The sequence below is a fragment of the Callospermophilus lateralis genome, chromosome 7 (assembly GCF_048772815.1).
Source record: "Callospermophilus lateralis isolate mCalLat2 chromosome 7, mCalLat2.hap1, whole genome shotgun sequence".
Taxonomy (NCBI): Eukaryota; Metazoa; Chordata; class Mammalia; order Rodentia; family Sciuridae; genus Callospermophilus; species Callospermophilus lateralis.
This window is the reverse complement of record NC_135311.1, coordinates 88,489,644-88,510,188: the sequence shown is the minus strand read 5'-3', so window position 1 is coordinate 88,510,188 and position 20,545 is coordinate 88,489,644.

Here is a 20,545-nt window from a genome sequence, read left to right as displayed (position 1 = left end):
ATTGTTTCAGAAAAAAAAATGTGTTAAAGAGAGTAAGAAACCTGCACAGAGACCAACACAGAGAAGCATCCAAGGAAAGATCAGAATCTGCACCTGGCAGTTTTGTTCCTAACGTGGAAGTGGTACATCGCATATTTATTGTAGATCTATTATAGCAGCCTTTATAGTGCCCTTGTTGTCAAATCAAGTTCTCATAATTACCCTATACTTTCTCATACAGCTGTTCTCAGAATAGAAAGTGCAAATCAAGCAGCATAAATATCCTACTCCTTTGGTTAGTTTTATCCCATTTTATCTATTAATAGGCTTTTTTTATGTGAATCAATCTCTCATCCCCTCAGTTAGCGGAAATATTAGACTCTTGAATTTAGAGAGAACCAATCAAATCATGTTTCTAGATCAATAAAGCAATCAGAACCTGGGTCATCATCCAGTTCGGAGGTGAGCCTGACTGCAGGAGCCTTATAGATCCCTCTCTGATCAGTTCCTAATTGAAAAGGATTGAAGAAACAAAGAGAAAAATGTTTTGATAAGAGGCTGTGGTTGACAATGATGCTGAAATTGCAAATCGATGTCATCTCTTGAGATCATCTCAGTGCAGTAGGAGGCCACCTGGGATACTGTCTTGAGAAGAGTTCTGAAGCATTGTTCTGAGAACATAAGGGAGGTAACCACATAACACAAGTGAGTGTGTGAGTGAGTCAGCCACGCATTATATAATGAGGAGAATGCTCCCAATAGGAAGACTGTTTCATCTAGAAATAATAATCCAATTAAGCACAGGGAAGGGTAAAACATGTGAAAGCAAGTGGGCCAGGAAATCATGGGCAAGCACTGATCACTAAACCAAAGAAGGAAGTGACTTTTTAAAGTGCTTGTTTCAGAAAGACATAAAGTGTAGACAAAAACCACAGCTATAATTAAGAGAGAATGAAGACTGAGTGTTGAGTAGATGTTCCTTATAAATGCAAAGGGAGAAGTTTCCCTGCACTTATTTTATGCCTTAGAGCATGAAATGTGGAGTGAATCCATACACTACTAGGGCAAGGCTTAGAAATGAGCAAAAATGATGTGTGAACCATGCATTTAGGTGTGATTTCAGCATGACAGGATCTGGATTTGAATATCTGTGCTAGTAGGTTAGACAATATTATCAAAAGTGTGAAGTCATCACCCGGTGAATGGATAGGGTTTGTATAAACAGATATTGTAATAAAGTGAGAGACATGGTGTTTTCTGACCAAAATATGATAGTAGTTGAAATTAATTTCTCAAAAGCTAGAAAATTTGACAGAGATAAATGGAAGCAGATCAAACTCCCATTAGAGCAGATAAATTGTTCTTAATGGTGAGCAGTTTGATAAATAGAAGTCTCTCTTTTTCTCTCCAAATACCCAAGAGTGTTAACACTTGCTAGTAAATAATACAAAGAAATCTCTCAGTAGGAGAAATAGAGTCCCAAATTCTAAATATATATATATGAAGAAATTATGGGAGTTCTGCATAAAAAATTTGAAAGTAAAGTAAATCAATAGAATAGAGGAAAGAGAAAGTGGTGGGAAGAGGGAAAGAGGAAGGCAAAACTGGATAGTGATAGATATTAGTTAAGTTATATTGTTATATTGTTGCATGTACAAATATTTAATCACAAATCTCACCATTATGTACAGCTATTATGCACCAATAAAAATGTGGTAATTTTTTTAATTTAAGAAAAGTTTAATTAAAAAATTAAAAATTCAAATAAAAATAGAAAAAAACAAAGAAAAGTAAAAGGTATTCATACCACCAAAAGCAAATGAGGTAAGTATGGTAACTTCAATGTGATGAGGACAGAGGATAAACAGGCTAACACACGACCTATCTGGTGAATCCGAGAAGGAAAAAAAAAAAAAAAACATACACACTGACACACATTAAAGGAGAAATAATGGATAACAGAATAGTTTATTTTGGAGTAGTTTCAGAAGAAAGTGAAAGCACACAGAAGTAGCCATTCATTCATCCATTCATTGTTACCATCAGTTATTGTTACAATCATCATGCAGAAGCAGGATGGAACCCTACCCAAAGTTTACTTTGGTTATGTACTGATAAACACACACACACTCACACACACACACACACACACACACACACACACTCATACACACACACACACTCATACACACACCCCAAAAAGGATATGAGAAGGTGTGCTATTTATATATAAATAGCATATATATATATATTTATATTTATATTTATATATATTTATAGGTTTTTCAGGAGAATATGATGGATTTCCCAAACAGATTCACAGACGGTTTAACAACATAAGAAAGAGACTAGTTGCTATTTTTATTGTGATTAGTGGTCAGAGTGGAGTAAAGGTTTCCACATGGTTTGATCTTCTAACTGTACAAAGAAGAGAGCAGTTGGGCCTTCAAATCAGTTTGCCAGATGTTTGACAGAGGGTGATGGGCCCCAGATGTGTGCCATTTTTCTGACTGTAACAGAAAGGTACAGGGGAGCTGGGGGATTTTAAGCCATCTTCAGTGATATCTTTAATGATATACATGTCTAAAATCTTGATTCCTTTGCTGTTATAGAGAGAATAGGATACATGGAACATGAGTGAAGGCAGAGACATAGTTGGAAGGATTCTGCAACTATCTGGATCCTTTTTACTTGGCCAGTAGCAGTGAAGGTGGTAGGAAAAAGTTACATTTGGAATGCATTTTATGCATAGAGCTAACAGGACTTGTATGACAGATTGCATTTAAGGTGTAAGAATATGAGAGGAGCATAGAATGGTTCCTATGGCTAAAGCCCAGTCAATTAGGTGAGTAATGGTTCAGTTTAACCCAATGTGGAAAAAAGCTATTGGAGGCAGCATGAAGATGTAGTAAGTTCCAAATACAAGTGAGATATCTAAGTGGATATGTCAATTTAGCATCTGAATATACAGCAGACTATACACTAAAAAGAGGTGTAGATATTTTATAGTTATCATTGGGTAAATTCCAATCAAAATGTAAGAAAGATTTGGTAACATGTAAAAAATGTCTAGTAATTTATTTAAGCTACATTAGTCAACAAAAATCATGAATTTGTTCATAGGAAAAATGCTTATAATGGAGCTGAAATTCCTTCTCAGGTCCATTAGCCAAGAAGTGGAGGAAACCCTTTGTAATGCTGTCCAATCTGATTGAGATCCCTGCTGAGCTCTCTGAAACATCTTGGACTGGCTTTGACCTCATCCTTGGCTGCACTTTTAATAGCATATTGGCTAAAGCTATAAAGACCAGCAGGATGAAACAAGAGATGTTAATAATGGTATTTAAACAAAAATGATAAAATGAAGATTTTGTAAAGTGGAGAAAATTAGACTTACTTATCATTGCCTGCATGATTTGGGGGTAGGATCTTTTTCACAGTCTGGCAGGGAAACAAAAGATAAAAACAATAAAGTTAACAGACAGCCATAAAATTAAGGTAAGAGCATATAAATGATAAGAGAGTTGACTGCAAAGAATTGAGATTTGTTGTTGTTGTTGTTGATTCAACAAGCTAGAATTTTTCTTGTTATGAGGACATTAAGCAGTTCAAAGGGAGATGGTGAAATATGTGAGGACATTTCATTAAGGTGACTCCTTCTTCAAAGCTCTAAGACAAATAAAACAATAGACTAACTTAGAAAGGGACATAATGTTCAGGCTGACCTTGAAAACCTGATATAGACTGTCTTTCAGGTCCTCCCATGGGGAAATTGTCCTCTATTAGATTTCTTATCCATATGCCACCCTGCACATGCTTTCAGGACTATCCTCCAGGAGAAAAACTCTTATTTTATATCTCTCATTTCTGGAAAGCTTCATCAAGATCCTCCATTATCTCATATCAAACTTTTATCAAATTCAACATTTCACCAATTACGTGTCAATTACCTGCATTTCTTCTATGCTGTCCTCTTCTGTTCTTCTTTATCCTTTTAGAAGATATTTTCCTACCAATTCTTCTCATCCTTTAAGGCTCACATCCTCTGAGGAGCTTTCCTTGGTATCCAGACACAGAAAGCCTCTGCTTCCTCTATGGCAAAAAAGGGATTAACTTTGATTTCCAAGTAGGTCCTATAGTTGTTACATAATTGTTGAGGTCTATTTCTCCAGCTAGACCCTGATCACAATGGATCTGACCATGCTTCATTGAACATTTGTTTGGTATTTCTGAATCCCTTAGCAGAGAGCTATGGCCATTATATTTAAGAGATACTGAAATAATGAATTTTAAAATGTTTCACCAGGGCCTGGTATAAAGTTAGGATTCAATTAATCTCAGTACTTGATATTAATATCAGTAATTTTGACACAACACCTCAGAGGCTGGATTTTTGTTTTCTTAATTCCATTTTACCTACCATCTATGAACTAAGATAGGATCTAGACATTTGGGGCAAGGTATTATCGTAATTCCTCCTCATTCATGTAGCATATTTAAGAACAAGCAGAACAAAGTGTCATCCATGGATCTGGGAATTTCTGAAGAAGTTTCTATTTATTTTTTCTTCTTCTGTAGTCAGATTCCAAGATCTAAAGACATTATATTTGAATACAGGATAATTTTCACAGTGTAATCCATAAGATAATATAATTAAGAAGCATTTATGAACTTTTGGTTGTTTCCATGGAAAAAATGCCATGAAAGAACAAATGATTTTTCTGTATAATGACACTTTATGTCACTTATAGGGTTTTTGTTGTTGTTGTTGTTGTTGTTGCAAACTTAACAGCCTTTATCTTTATTCTTACTCAACTTGTGATCAGTTTTATTAAAACAAACTGTTCCCCAGGAGGAAATTATTTTAATGGGATTTCAGAGCCATATGTCATTTAGAAATATAAGCAAACAAATCTTAGGCAAATGTAATCCTTGCTATTTAAAAGAAAAATTATATCCTTTGGTTTTTATTGTCATTTCTTAAATGATTAGCTACTTTGGAACATTTTTGAACTTTATGGAATTCAGTATGTCCCTCAAGAAACTGTGCAGAAAATGCTGATTTTAAGATAAATTTGGCAATTCTTCATTTTGCTTCATTTATATATCATTCAGGCTATTGGCCATTGGCCACAGGTTTGCCCCTCATTGTAGAGGGGTATAAGAAGCAAGTTTTTAATGAAAAAAATGAAATATTAATTATAATTGAAAATATGCAGTTAATACTACACTGTTGAAAAAACACATTTTTTAATATTTTTTAGTTTTAGGTGGACACGATATCTTTATTTTATTTTTATGAGGTGCTGAGAATTGGACGCCGAGGCTTATGCATGCTAGGTGAGTGCACTACCACATGAGCCACATTCTCAGCCCAGAAAAACACATTTTTATGAGTTAAATTATGTTGCCTTAAAATGTATGTTGAGATTGAGGACCTATTATGTGTTAGGAACTATTGCTAAGCCCTTTCTGAAGCTGATTGGGGTTAGGTTTTACTGCTATTGCTGCTTTACACAGAGGCACAAGAAGGGAGGGTCCTGGCCTGTCACGTAGTTCCACAGGCCCAGCTCCAGGATTTGAACCTAAGTCTAACTTCAGAACTCCTTGACTAGTACAGTAGCCCCCATTCTTATTTAAATTTCACTTTCTAATATTTCTGTTATCCACTGTCAAGAGAGTCTGAAAATATTAAATGGAAAATTCCATAAATAAACAGTTTATAAGTTTTAAATTAAAAGATATTATGTTGAAACTCTATCAAGTATTTCAGAATTTTTTTTATATAAACTTACTTTATTTTTATGTGATGCTGAGGATTGAACCCAGTGCCCTCCACACACAAGGCAAGTACTACACCACTGAACTACAATCCCAGCCCCAGAATTTGTTTTTGAGGAAGTGATTGAGTAACATGATGCCATCCGGGGAACACCCTAATTCAATCTGACTGGTGCTTTTATAGGAAGAGGAAATTTGGACAGGAAGACACTAGACATACAGGTGAACACAGAGGGAAGATCATATGAAAATATAGGGAGAAGTCAGCTGTCTTCAGGAAAGGAGAAAGGTTACAGAAGAAATCAAACCTGACAACACTTTGATCTTAAATTTCTAGCTTGTGGAACAGTGAGAAGATGCATTTCTGTTGTTTAAGCCACTCTGTCAGGTATTTCCGTATGGCAACACTAGCAAATCAATAGAGATGCTCCTCAATTTCCAATGGGGTTACATACCAACAGATACATCATAAGTTGAAAATACCATTATTTGAACATGCATTTAATACACCTAACCTACTGAACATTTGAGCTGAGCAACACAGTACACTGGGGAGTACTAGTAGTTTACCTTTGGGATTGCATGACTGACGGGGAGCTGTGGCTTACTGCCAGCCCAGGATTGCAACAGTATGGTACCACATATCATTAGCTTGGGAAGATATCAGACTTCATCATTTGAAGTACAGTTGTTACTGGATGTGTATCACTTTTGCATCATCATAAAGCTGAAAAGTCTTAATTTGAACTGTTAAAAGTCAGAGACATTCTGTATACTTACTTTGCACTGAAGTGGAGGACCATTGATTAGCGTAACACTGTCTTTACTAACGTTTAATCTGGTTGGTGCTTTGGGAGATGAGGAGCTAATAACATAGCTTGACACTTCTCTTCTGCCTTATTTTGCTTTTTTTTTTTTTTTAATCTCCCTTCCTCCAAAAATAAGTGCTCCTTTCTATTGTTGACCAGTGCACATTCTGGACAGACATCTCAATAGCCATCTCTTTTGTCTTTAGAAACCTTCTTCCTGCTCTGAGCCTGCATTCTGTTCTTCTCATCATATTATAAGTTCATTATGGTAATCTCTGCCCTGATGAGGGAGATTGCTCTTTTCCAGTGCTGCCCATGACAGATTGACAATTGTCAAATTGTGGGGTTTAGTTTTAAAACTCCCACCATTACCCCAAACCACATTCTTATGTGCTAATTTTTTTCTTATCAGTTTATTATTTAAAATGGCTTTCTGTCTCCATCTGATTTACCATTTTGGTTGTATTTTTTTCCATTTATTTTTTTTCAAAAGGGTTGGAAAGGGACATAATCCATTTATATTTTTAAACTTCAACATAAAACAGTAAACAAAAAGTTAGAGTAATCATAAGACCTCTAGACCTACTCATGATAAATAACTTTTCAGGGATTAATTGAATATGGTCCCAAAGCTAGACAAGTCACTGAGGGGACTACTTCTAGACACTTCAATTCTTGTCAACTGGAGATGACTCATTGGTTGTTTTTGTTCAATATCCTACCTAAAATCTACCAGTTTGTAACTTGATCTTAATAATTTCTTCCTACTTGCTGGATTTTGGATTTTTCATTACTTATAATCCACTTTTTCCAAAGGTGAATGACAAGCTCAGAGAGAAAAAGAATAGGCAAACTCAGCTCCATATATTCCTGATTTGCAGTTCTTCTAGATATGATTTTAGTAGTAAGGGAAATATTGGCTTAATATTGTTGTCAAATGATCCAGTCTATCAAATTGATATAATAATAGTTAAAACACAGAGGATATTTCTATGCTGGTTTGTGTACATTAGAGCAGAAGTTTAAGTGTCCCATATGCAGTGTCTAAATTAGTTGTCGTAACAGCCTTCTGATGAAAACGTTGGGTTAGGTACCTCACTCATGGTCATTCAACTGGCAAGTGGTGGAGTGAAAAACTGAACTCAGGATTCTGACTCCAACAAGTGTGTTCACCCCAACTTGGTTCTTACTAGGAAGTAGACATTGAGAGCAACCAGAGATCTTCTAGTAGTAAGAAGACATACAACCAATTAGGGAGGTCACTGGTCAAGTGCAGGAGGGCAACAGCCAAACTAGTGTCATTTCAATTAAGAAACAAACAAACAATGAAGGATTTTGAAGCATAATTCAAATAGAACTTCCCTCGTTTTTTTTTTCCTATAAGTCCACTTAAATTCACTTCTTTTGTGAAATCAAAGAAAATTGTCATTTTTGCTCTAAGCAAATTGGTGTCTTTTTAATCACACTTGTTATAGCTCTTGGCTAAATGAAACGAGTTCAACTGATTTTGTCAAAAGCATAATCTTTTAGTTTTAAGATACCTAAGTATTCTATGTTCAAAAACAAACACTAAAAATAAGTAGACTGTTTTCATAAACAAACACTAGCTATATACTCTTTGGCAAAACTGAGCTTACAGATGAGATCTAATCTAAAAGTTACCTACCTCACTCAAACAAGTGAGGAAAGGAACTGTTTCTATTCAACTTTGTTGACACAATAAAAATTTCTATATGGTTCCTCTTTATTATAAATAAACTGCTTAAATATTAGCAGATTTCCTTAATTGTCATTACAATCATGTTCTTTTCTATTAAAATCTAAATCTGGATCATGTAAATAACAGTGTAAGTAGAGTGAGTCTTATTTCATGCACTCTATGGGTTAAGTACAGTTTGCAAAATTCATTTTCTCTGATGAGTTGGTCACTCACAAAAAAAGACCTCAAACAAGATATTAAGATCCCCAAAACCACATGCAGAGAAATTTAATGAGTATTAATGATATTCTAAAAGAGATGCTAGACTTGTTAGTGGTAAGCAAGGATGCTTAGATCATGCTAATGTTAAAGCCTAACAGATTCCCTAAATGCCTTTCATGTTGAGGCGAGATTCCTGTTTCTATGGCAACCTGCAGTGAGTTAAGAAGGGTACTGTTAAACTGTACTGCAATTTTGCTTAGTCTCTCTGAAAGAAAAATGTCAGAAGAAACCATTTCTCTACCCATGATTATAATCAGAGATCCTCCACCCTCCACCCACAAGCTTCTGTTGCTGTTCCTGAAGAAGATATTAAAGGCAGTAAATTAGAAATCTGTTTAAAGATCTACTCTGTTCTTCATGAGCTACCAACCCTTTGCTGGGTCCAAGGATCACATGTGTAGCACAGTAACACTGGCATATCTGTAGGAAGGGATCAAAACAGATAATGGTGCCAAATAACGAGCAGGAGAAATAATGAGGAAAACATTTATGATGCCCTGATTCCTAGAGGCTGCTTTTAAATTTGTTAAAACAACTTCCTCTAGGGTAGTGCATTGCTGTTCGGATTTTGAAGCTCTACTATTCTTTGCATTTTGAAAGGAATGAAAATATAATGAATATTTCTGTTGTTCTGCAAGGAATCCAAATCAAAGCACTGACAAGGGATATCCACCCACATGTTTGCTTCAGCTTTTCCTAATTCATTCATTATCCTGCTCCAAGCTCAGGACCAAGCTATCTCACCCAGAATGACAGAGGCAGCACATCCATTGGCAATTATCCCAGACCATTCAAACTGACAACTGAACTGAAAATCAAAGATCCTGATACAGGGCATCTCGTAGTGATAGAAACACACAGTTCGTTTTTAAAAGCACATCCATTTTTGTATGTCATAGAACACTTATTGCTAACATTTATTGCACTCCTACTGTGTTCCAAGCATTATGCTAAATGCTTTATATGTATTCTTTTAGTGACTATTGTAAAACTACAAAATATATGAGCTATGGGTATTAGCTCATTTTACAAAAGAGAGAATTTCCTGAGTAAATTGTTTAAGATCACACTTATCTAAAGGAAAAATTTTCAAGTAATCAGAGGTGATTTTGAACTGTCTACCTCCCACTTTAAGCATTAGTCTGCAGTTTATAAATAAATAAATATAAGTATATGTGCATATGTGTGTATATATATATTTTATGTTTAAGACATATATGTATATACACATATTTATCAATATACACAAACATAGTTTCAGAAGTCTTGCCAGTGATTGAGCCGAGCAAAACTGGTTGACTTGGAAAAACACTAAGAGACTGGTGACATGATTGAGGTCACATGTCCCAGCTGTTTCTCAGCTACTGTTGAGGTTTGTCATGTGGAAATGAGGAATCAGTGTGACCAGATTTTTTTTTTTTTATTATTTTCAAGAAACCTACCCATCCCAATTTTCACTTGAAGTTCTATGCATTTGAAAGAAGCTTGAGAACCAAGAAAAAGATCTGTTCCAAGCTGCCTGATTGTTTTCTCTGTATTAGGAATTACCTATCTTTTTCTCCAAAAATAAAGAGTAATGTCGAAAGAGGATTTCCTGCAGTGCCACAAAAAAAATAATACAGAGGACAAAATGTAGCAAGTAAAAACAGTAGAATTTTAGGTATTGGTGAGTTTTCCTGGTTAAAAAAAATAGAAGGTGGAAAGAATAATTACATAAACAGTATCTAGGGATAGTGTCCAGCTCCAATTTTGATACCATTTACTGAATTTGTCATAGAAACTTAATGTCTTTGCTTTGATTCAATGTTTTATTTTTTATACCAAGCAATTGAAGTAGAACAGAACTCTATTTACTTCTAATTAAATGAAATACATTTTTTTTTAAAAAAGAAACTTGTTCTATAATTTTGTTCTGTGTGATGATGCAAGCGGCAAGTTTAATTTCATTCAGCTGAATGACGACAATAAGCACACAGAATAAAGATGAGTAATTTAGATTTTTGAAGCTTTCCATATTGAAGTTACTCAATGTTGAGGGTAGTTAGGGACATGCTTTGAGACACATATCTCCCACAGCAGTAGCCCTACTATGGCTTGAGAATGTCCACTCCAAAATTCAGGTGATGAAATGTAATTGCTAGTGGGATGGTATATAAAAGCAGGAATTTTCAAAGGTGATTTAAAGCCAAAGGGCTTCCCACCCATTAATGGAATCAAGGCCCTTATAAAAGTGACTTTATGCATCATTCAGCAAACTTGCTTTTCTGCCTTTTGCTATATGAAGACAAACTATTTGTCCACTCTAGAGGATGCACCAGCAAGCTGCCATCTTAGAGGCTTAGATCAGGCCCTGACTAGATAACCAACCTGCTATCATTTTGATCTTGAATGTCCCAGCTCAAATGTGGTTATGAGAAAATAAATTTGTATTCTTTGTAAATTTCCTAGTCTGTGGTTTTGTTATAGGAGCACAAATAGACTAAAACAGCCTATACTAGCCAGTTTTCTGTCTCTGTGACATAATACCTGAGAAAAATAAGTTATAAGATGAAAGCAATTATTCAGTTTCATTTCATTCTATGGTTGGTGAACCCAGTTGCTTTGGGGCCTGTGTAAGACAGCATAGCATGGTGGGAACACACAGCAGAGGATGCTGCTCTCTTTGTGGTAGTCAGGAAGCAAAGAGAGAAGAAGGATCCTGGGTCCCAATATTCCTTTCAAGGACATACCCCTAATGACTAAATGTCTTTCTTCTCAGACCCAGCTCCTAAAGGTTCCACCACCTCTTAAGATCACCAAGGTGAGTAAACCTTAGTATTTGAGTCTTTGGGAGACATTTAAGAATTAAACCATTACAAAGTCCCATCAGACAGCAAGCAAAAATGAAGGTAAAGATTACACTGAAAAATATGTACTGTTGATTCTCTTAATACGTTTACTTTTGATGACAGAAGGTCAAATGACTATTTTCATATGCAGGAGAGAAAAAGATTCTGGTCCTCTGTTTAAGCTAAACTATCTCATTAATATGCCAATAAACAGTACAATTCTCTCTTGGGGAGAGGATATAGAAATGTGTATTCAACACATTTCATAGAAATTTTCTAAGGCAATGTTAATGTTACATTAAATATCAATAAATCACTTTGTTGAAATAACAATGTTAGGCAATTTCTCATTTTACCACAGTCATTAGCTGACCAAATAAAGACCCAAAGTTATGTGAAAGTGAGTGTGATCATAAGAATAAATTTGAGTGTTCCCAGTCATCCAGCAACATATGTAATAATTCATGATTATGGCCCCACAGTGATATTTCAGGGATTGTTTTTCGCCTAAATTAACAAAGCTGTGAGAGACTGTAAGGCAACTAAGTTCCAGCAGCATTCTGGCATTAATAGCAGCTGATTAGACCTAATGAATTTCTACAATGCAAGCACATATGAGTGGAAGTAATAATTTGTTCCCTGGGAATCTGAATTTGAGGGCCATGACATGAGATCAGAACAAATACTTGAGTTTCTACTTCCCTTCAATCGCACAATACATTTCCACTGTGTGCCGTTATTTAATAATGATAGTAGACAATAATATATTCAGTTCTTACTATATACAGATGCTCCTGTGTGTCCCAAAAATTCCAACATAAATTAAAATTTTTCTAAGTCAGAAATACATTTAATACAGCTAACCTGCCAAACACCATAGCTCAGCAATACCATATGCTGTAGAATATCAACTGCTTGCCCTCATCATGTGGCTGACTAAGAGCTGCACATTTTTTACTGTCTAGCATCAGGAGTGGGCATCTTACCACATATCACTAACCTGGGAAAAGATCAAAATTCAAAACTGAAAGTAGGGTTCTTATTAAATGCATATTGCCTTCATACCATGGTAAAATAAAAAAAATCTGTAAATTGAGCCACTATATGTTAAGGAACATGTGCATTGTCAAATGATATTCATTGGTTCATTTGGTCAATTAAAGTGGAAAGTGTGTTTTGTAGAGGACAATAAATTATATTCCCTCTCTCTAATGACTGGATATAATCTGTAGATAGACTAGGGAGCTAGGTAGATAGGATCAAAATATGAGCTTGAGAATGTGAGGGCACAGAGGACATGGCTTAGAAGTGTGGTAGCAATGGAATTACAAATCTTCTGTGCACCCTAGTTTATAGACCTTTCAATAAGCAGAGGGAAATTTGAGTTTGCAGAGATTTTCCCTGCATTTCTTCAGCACTTACTGGCCTAGCAGAAAGAGAGCAGAAAGAGAAAAATCCCTCCAAGTATAATACCTTTGATTAGATGAGCTCCACCTGTTATAAAATCATGCCCCCGCCCCTCAGCTATCCATTACCAGCTCTTAATGGGACTTATAAAGGACAGGACTAGCTTAGGTATAAGCTCTCTTAATGCAAACCAGAGTAATAGGCAAGAGCCATTTTCAGATAGTAACCTGGATGTCAGCTGGTACTTTTATAATAGTGTCATAGACCAAGGCTAAATATGAATAAAGCAAATGATTATGCTTAGAACAACAAAAAGATTATGCTTATGACAAACTTTCCCAGGCTGTATTGTATTGTTGCCCTTGAAGTCCTCATCAATTAATTATGTGTTTATTGTACACATCTAATTGTATTTATTATTCATCTTCCATGTACATTCTATTTTTGTGCTTTCACAAAGTCAGAATCTATTTTCTATTTTAATGTTTTTATTGATGAATTATAATTGTACATGATAGTGGAATTTTTGTGATATAGTTGTACATGCACACAACATAATTTATCAATTCCCCAATATTTTCCCTTTACCTCTCCTCTTTCCTTCACTTGATTCCCTTCCTCTCCTCTATTTATTTATTTTAAGTGGTGCATTATAATTGTATCTTCCTTTCAGTATTTTTTCCCCCTCTACCGTAAATAGAGTTTAAAAGTATGGATATTGCTTTCATACCATGGTAAAGTAAAAGCAACCTTTTCCACAAGCTGCCTCCCACACATGCACTTTAATATTCAACTTGTGCCCCAAGCACATTACACTATCCACCATCAACCAAGAACTCCAAGCTCTTCATACATCCAACCCTTTGTATTTCCAGTTCTCTTTGCCCAACACACCATGAAGTTTGTGCAACAATGAACTATTGCTTATTTTTTAAGATTGAGCCCAAAGGCTATGGCTTCAATAAAGCTTTGTAGAACTTCCAAAGAAAGTGAGCCTTTATACTCCTCAACCACTTTGTTCTTTTCTCTATTATAGCATTTACCATGTTCTGTGTGTAGCAGAATTTCTTTTCTCAAACTAGGACAGGCTATGCACATTATTAGTGAGTCAATGGACACAAATACATATTCTGCATGAGATTGGGTTTTGGCTAAAGGAGAAGAGTGTATGGTTTGGTTTTATATACTTGTTTCAAGCTCTTGAGACATAAACAGAAATGGGAAAAAAATAAAGCATAGTTCCCTAACTAACCCCTTGGATGAGTAGTTGTTTTGATAATGAAAAAGTGAGAGTCATGATTGGAGATGGTGTGTCTGTGAAACCCCGTGCACCAGAACACCCTGTTGACTAAATGTAACTTAGATCAAAGCGACTACAATTTTCCTTCACTGTGGTACAGGAAAAAGGTGTAGCTTGGGTTCATAATCACCATTGACCATACTAACATTCACCTAAGCAATTTTTATGAGAATAAGTCAAAGTTCTTTCTCTCCTCCTTTTATCAGTGTGTCTACACTAACCTCCCTATAACTGACAGATCAGTTCATGCACCTGAAGAAGTACCAATTGTGTATTTTTAGAAATCTTTGGGTGTGTTTTGCAGGAGACAGAAAAGTGCTTGAGTGAGGTGGTCAGAGAAAAGAAGAAGACCTGAAGTCTTTGGGATGCTGAGTTACATATTCTGTAGAGTGTTAAAAGCTTAGCAGACAACTCAGATCTTCCATTACTGATGTTATTATTACCACTATAACAGTTTCCTTGCCTGAGTTCTTATAGGCTGTGCACTTCTGACCAAGAATACTATCTGATAACCAAGTTTACAGAAACTCATCCAACATAGATTGGATGATGAACATAGATTAAATCAAAGCAGTCCTGATTGTTATATTAAGTCTGGTTCACAACTACAAATACTTTATGTATAATGAATTCTTATAGAGTTACCTAGAATTATGGAGCAGCAAAGGGGAATTGAGAAAACTGCTGGACTTGAATATCTTACCAAGGCAAAATAACTTAAATTCATTGACATTCATAGTTTGCAGGCCACTCAATTGTTCTCTACCAAAAGGTGCTTTGTTTGCAGAATAGGAGTAGGACAGTAGTTAAAAGTACAGCTTTAAGGTTCAGTTGCCTGGGTTGAATCATTAGTATGATACTCTCAAGCTATGTGATCTTGGCCCACTGTGTTTGGTTTTCTCCTTTGTAAAATTGTAAGAATTGTACTTACCTTGCAAGACTATCAAGTAGTTAAATAGTTTGGATAATGGTTTGTGGCACATGGTAAGCATTCATCAAATATTAACCACAGTTGATATTTATATTTCACTTCATATGATCTTGGCTCGGCCCAAAAGGTAGTAACTCTAGCCAATTACACAGGCCCAGACTTCCTGTCTTCTTATACTCAGTTTCACTTTTGAAATATTGAGGCTGGAGGGACATGCCGAACATTGGCAATAATATGTATTCAGTTTTTTGTTTGTTTTGTAGTAGGGTGTTTTAAAATACCCACCATATATTGCAGCCACATTCCTAATCTTGTGAAAAAATATCAAATACTTTCTTAAATTTGGTCTTTTCTCTTCCATTTTCATACTGTCCCTCCGTTCATTGTTATTGACCTCCTGTGGAGGGACTAGTTTCCTGGTGATGCATGCACTCACCCAGTAGCAAGCCCATAAATTGATCAATCAGTGAGAACAACTTGCTCCAATTTGACCATTACTCTGTTCCACAGAATTACAATTAGAATTCTAACAACTGCTATATGAGAGAACTCCCAGGGAAAATGTTACAAAGAAGGGGCACAGAGACATTTAGGAAACACATGGAGTCATAATTAAAAATGAGAATTTGTGTTTAGAAAGGGGATATTAAGTCAGGAGAACAATTTCTGCTCATTGGCAGTGTGCCCATTTCTTCTGCAGTCAGCCTGGGACACTGTTGTTCCTTTAAGGGATCATGTTCTCATAATCCCAGTGTCAGTCTATTTGAAACACCTTGCTGTGAATCAGAGTAAGGTGGCCACAAACTCAGCAATCACTGCATTCTGAAAAATCAGGCACAATAAATACAGGCTTTGTAGAGAATTGGGGAAGTCAGGTTTCAGTGGAGGCAAAATGAGTGAGCTCAGTTCTACAAGTGAAATTGTTGTGTTTGTCAGTCACTTTTGCATATGGCCTTTCTCTCTGCAGAATATAAATGCCAAGATAGAGAATCCAAATACCCATTTTTATTGTAAGTTAGCCTTGTTTGTGATATTGCTGAGACTGTAATTTATCTTCATCAGGCTGTATTTACAATATTATTATGAGTCTTAGGATATACCAGGCTCTCCTTATTATTGTTTTGGGATTTTTGTTTTATCTCTCTCTCTCTCTCTCTCTCTCTCTCTCTCTCTCTCTCTCTCTCTCTCTCTTTCTCTGTGTGTGTGTGTGTGTGTATGTGTGTGTGTGTGTGTGTGTGTGTATTTATTTATTTATATATTAACTTTTTATTTTTGGCAGGTGATGTTAAAAGGAAGTCTTTAAGAAACTTGATCACATTTGGAAAGAGATATTTGCTATTTGCTGCATGGCTAGTTTTCCTTCTGTCTAATTTCTGATCATATCACTTCGAGGTTTTCAAATCATCGGTGGTTTGTCATTTTCCTTAGATAGAGTTGCAAGACACAATACAGAGTTGCAAAATATAGAGCATCCTATTAAATTTGATTTTCAGAAAAAAGATAATTTTTCAGTGTAAGTATACCTCATATTTTGCAAATGTTGTATAAGACATACTTGTACTAAGAAAATATTTATTGACTTTTTTGGTATCTGAAATTCAGATTAAACTGGTTGTCCTACATTTTTATTTGCTCAATCAGTCAAACCCGCCTTAGGACAAACATCTAAATTCATAACCAAGCTCCATATTCTATTATTTTTGTATATTAGTACAATCTTACTAAATCCACCCACTTTTTTTTCCTGCATCCATATTGGGTTTACTGAAGTTCATTATATCCATTACATGTTATTTCTGCTGAGTGCTTGCACTACTACTCCCTTGGCTAAATACTTCTTGTTCCAGCCACCAACCACCAAAACCATTTCTTTGCCCAACCAAGTGATAATTATTCAAATCCTCAAAAGATTCAATTTTTCACTCTCTTCCCTTCATTAGGATTTTATTGGAGGCAATAAATAAAACTTTGCCTTGATTTCTTGAGTTTGGAGTCACATGAAAAGGAATATATGGAAAACAAATAAGAAGAAATAAAAAGTGATGAAAGAATATGATCATAAATTTGTAGAATAATAGACTTCTATTATTCTCCTTGAATTGAACCTAATACCCCAAATTGCAAGCATTATGAAACTGCAGACATTGAGAAGAAAGGCAGAAGGGCTGAGTTTTTTTTTCCCTAACTGATGAGTCAGACAAGTCACTCTTCCTTCCTTAGGGATAGAGAGAAACTAGGCAACTTCCTTCTAAAACTTTTCTAAGAAGTGGTTGGAAATTCTTTCCCATCTCTTCACCCTTTTGAAAAATGAAGAATGTGAGATAAGTGTCTATCCCCAGTGCCAATAGCTTGTTAATCTCTTACTCACTGAGTGGATCCATGAAGTCTAAGGTCAGCTATTGGTGTGGCTAGTTCTCCAGTAGGTGAAGGTCAGGATGGTCATGGCATTGCCTGCAAGAAGCCAGATGACCTCATCAACCATTGATGCTCTGAGGTTCTCCTGGGCAATGGGTAGACACTTTAGCTTTTGCCTCTAGAAGGTTATGAAATGGATCAAAACTAACTCCAAATTCCTTCTGAATCCTGGAGAGATCATCTATTATTTATTAAGTTTTACATCCTGATATACAATAGGTCATGGCATATGTCTAAAAACAATCCTAATGAAATCCTGAATTTGAATAAAAATATATGTTATTATGAAAATCATGGGTTTAAAAAAATCCAAAAGATTCATCCCTTTTTCTTTGGAATGAAAGACAAAATGAAATATAAAATTCATTAGTCATGACTAATCAGTTCTTTTTTTTCCTAATCAGTTCTTATGCTACTTAGTCTGACATGAAAGAATCACTAATATCATGGTAGCATTGAGATTTAGTATATAGTTACCTGGGCCACCTTCTACTGAAGAGTAGTTTCTTAGACATGTTAAAATTATAACTAATTCAGTCTAACACCTCTTATGTGCCACATTTTTTTCTAATATTTGTACATAGAGGAATATCACATATCAACTCCACCCTATAAAATTTAAAAACACAAGTCAGTCTCTAGCTTCTATAGACATATCATTCTCAGTATTCTGTATAATCCAGGCCCATGCTGTCATTTATAGATAGTAGAGAAGATACTTGGCAGCTAAAAGAAAAAGGTGAGCAGGAGAAAGAGAAGTACTGATTTTAGAATTTTGCTATTATTCTTATCAATTCATGTCAGTTATCTGAAGCCTTTATCCTATGAAAAAAATATCCCCAAAAAATCCCATAAATTCAACTATAGCACTATGTTCGCCACTTAAATAGAGAAGGTGGTGGAGAAGGGTCCACTAATACATAACATCTGAACTCTAAGAGAATGGTCTGTGAGATATTCTTGCCCTCTTTCAAAGACATTGTAACTAAACACAAGTCACCAGATCATATTTGAGATTCCTCTTTTTTTCCCACCTGATTTATGCAAAATCTTTCATTTCTGTTTTCTCTCTGGCATTGGCAGTGAGTATGATCTGTGTTGTATCCAGTGATATACTCTCTTCTTGGGAGCAGGCATTTTCTTCTTGTGCCATATTGGTCATTGTCTCTTGCTACTAAAGTTCTTTGACATTTCAAATCTATCTTTTCCACATTTGTTTATCTTAGAGAATTGCCGCATAGTTTCCTGCATTGTAAATGTTATTGATTTTTATGAATCATTAGCTGCATGGGCCCAGTGAGCACAAAGATGATGTGTCTCTTACTTTATCAGGTTCCTTTTAGAGAAATAAACCCAGCTTTCTCTCTGGGACTCCAACTCCCTTTTTCTATTCTTTACATTTCATTATCTTTACTGATCCAGAAATAATACAACTATTATGTTCTTTAATAAATTTTGATCTTTTGCTATTTTAATTTTTTCATTATTATTGTCTTGATAATAGAGAAATAAGTAGATTTTTTTCCTTCCTGGATTTTTCTTTCCTACAAACTAGACTTCTAAAGGCTGGGGAAAGGTTATTCTAGTACAGGTTTTCTTAAATATGGGATTATAAAAAATTTCATGAAGTTGCTTCTCCATATGATCATAAGGAAGACAGATTCCCATTCCTTTCAAGATGCTAATTAATAGAAATTAACGTACTTCCATGGTGAAGTAACGTACTTCCAAGCCTCTATAATCTAAAGCTGTGTTTGAGGCTTGTATATCCAGCAAATTGGAGCATTTAGCTGAGACAACATGGCAGGAGGGAGGAAGATGGAGTTGCCTGTGGACAACATGATCCCTAGAGTTTAGACATGACATGTTTTCCACTGAAGCATGATCAAAGCTACATATAGAACTGAATTTGGAGCACTTGAGTCTGCATTACTTTCCTATGTGTAACACAAAACACAGAGTGTTTAATAACTGTCATTGGACTTAGCTAACTTTATAAAGAGTAAATCTATAGTTTTTACAGAGAAATTTTGTAAATGAAGGGTAAAAATTGTTTTGTGCATTAAGACCTAAAAATAACCCTATGTATTGAAGCTATGACTATTTTAAGTTCATGTGTAGGTAGGACAAATATACTCTCTTTCCTCTTTCATATGATCCTTTAGTTAGGCCTTTTTGAATCAGATCAAGGTCAGTCACAAAGACCTGCATGAGCTATTGTTACAGTACCCCACATGTTACAGCTCTCAGTCACCCAGGAAGAACCCTGACATAGTTAAACTCACTAAAGTATTGTCAAATTTCAATGCTTCCTCAGTTTAAACCCAAACCCTCACTCTATTTACCATTAGCTTAATTTGGATTTTAATTCCAAATTTTTTGAATCTACTTGCATCAATGTCTGGCAAAAGCAATAAGATAAAGAGTTAAAAGGAACACTAAATAAATAATCCATTTATTTCCTCTTATGAATTTAGAATCTCTTGATGAATAGGGTAGGACAGATGAATGAACATGAAAATATAAACTGAGATTTAGTTCCATGACGATGACTAAAGAATATCATTTAGCTCTAATGCTGATAGCTGACTTAAACAAACCCTTTACCTTTTCTGCCCGTCCCCCTGCTAAACCTCTGGGGTGGGGAAGATCATCATGTACCCTCTCTTGAGGCTCTTATTCAAAGGAGAGAACCAAAGGAGCTGAATGTGCTTGCTTCAGCCCCAAGAACTTATCAGTCGGTCTGACATTTCCTTTTTGGGGAAGAAGTGAATAATCAGGTAGAGAGAACATGAACATGAGAGGAGTAGAGAGTTAATGTCCCTTACTTCAACTCTCTGTTACTCTTCTGTGTTATGAGCATTCTAGTAATTTTCTTTCTCATTTTCTTTTTACTGAGATATAATATTCTTGAAGGCAGGATTCTGTTTGCCTTACTTGTCAATATATCCTTGATAGCTGGCACAGCACTGGAAATCAGTAAATATTTGAGAATGAAAAAATGATTTCATGAAATTCACCAGTATGGAATTCTGACACAGCACTTCTCTCAATAAACCTGGTTGCAACAACTGGCAACTATATCCTGCAGACCCATATATAAGTCATTTTTCT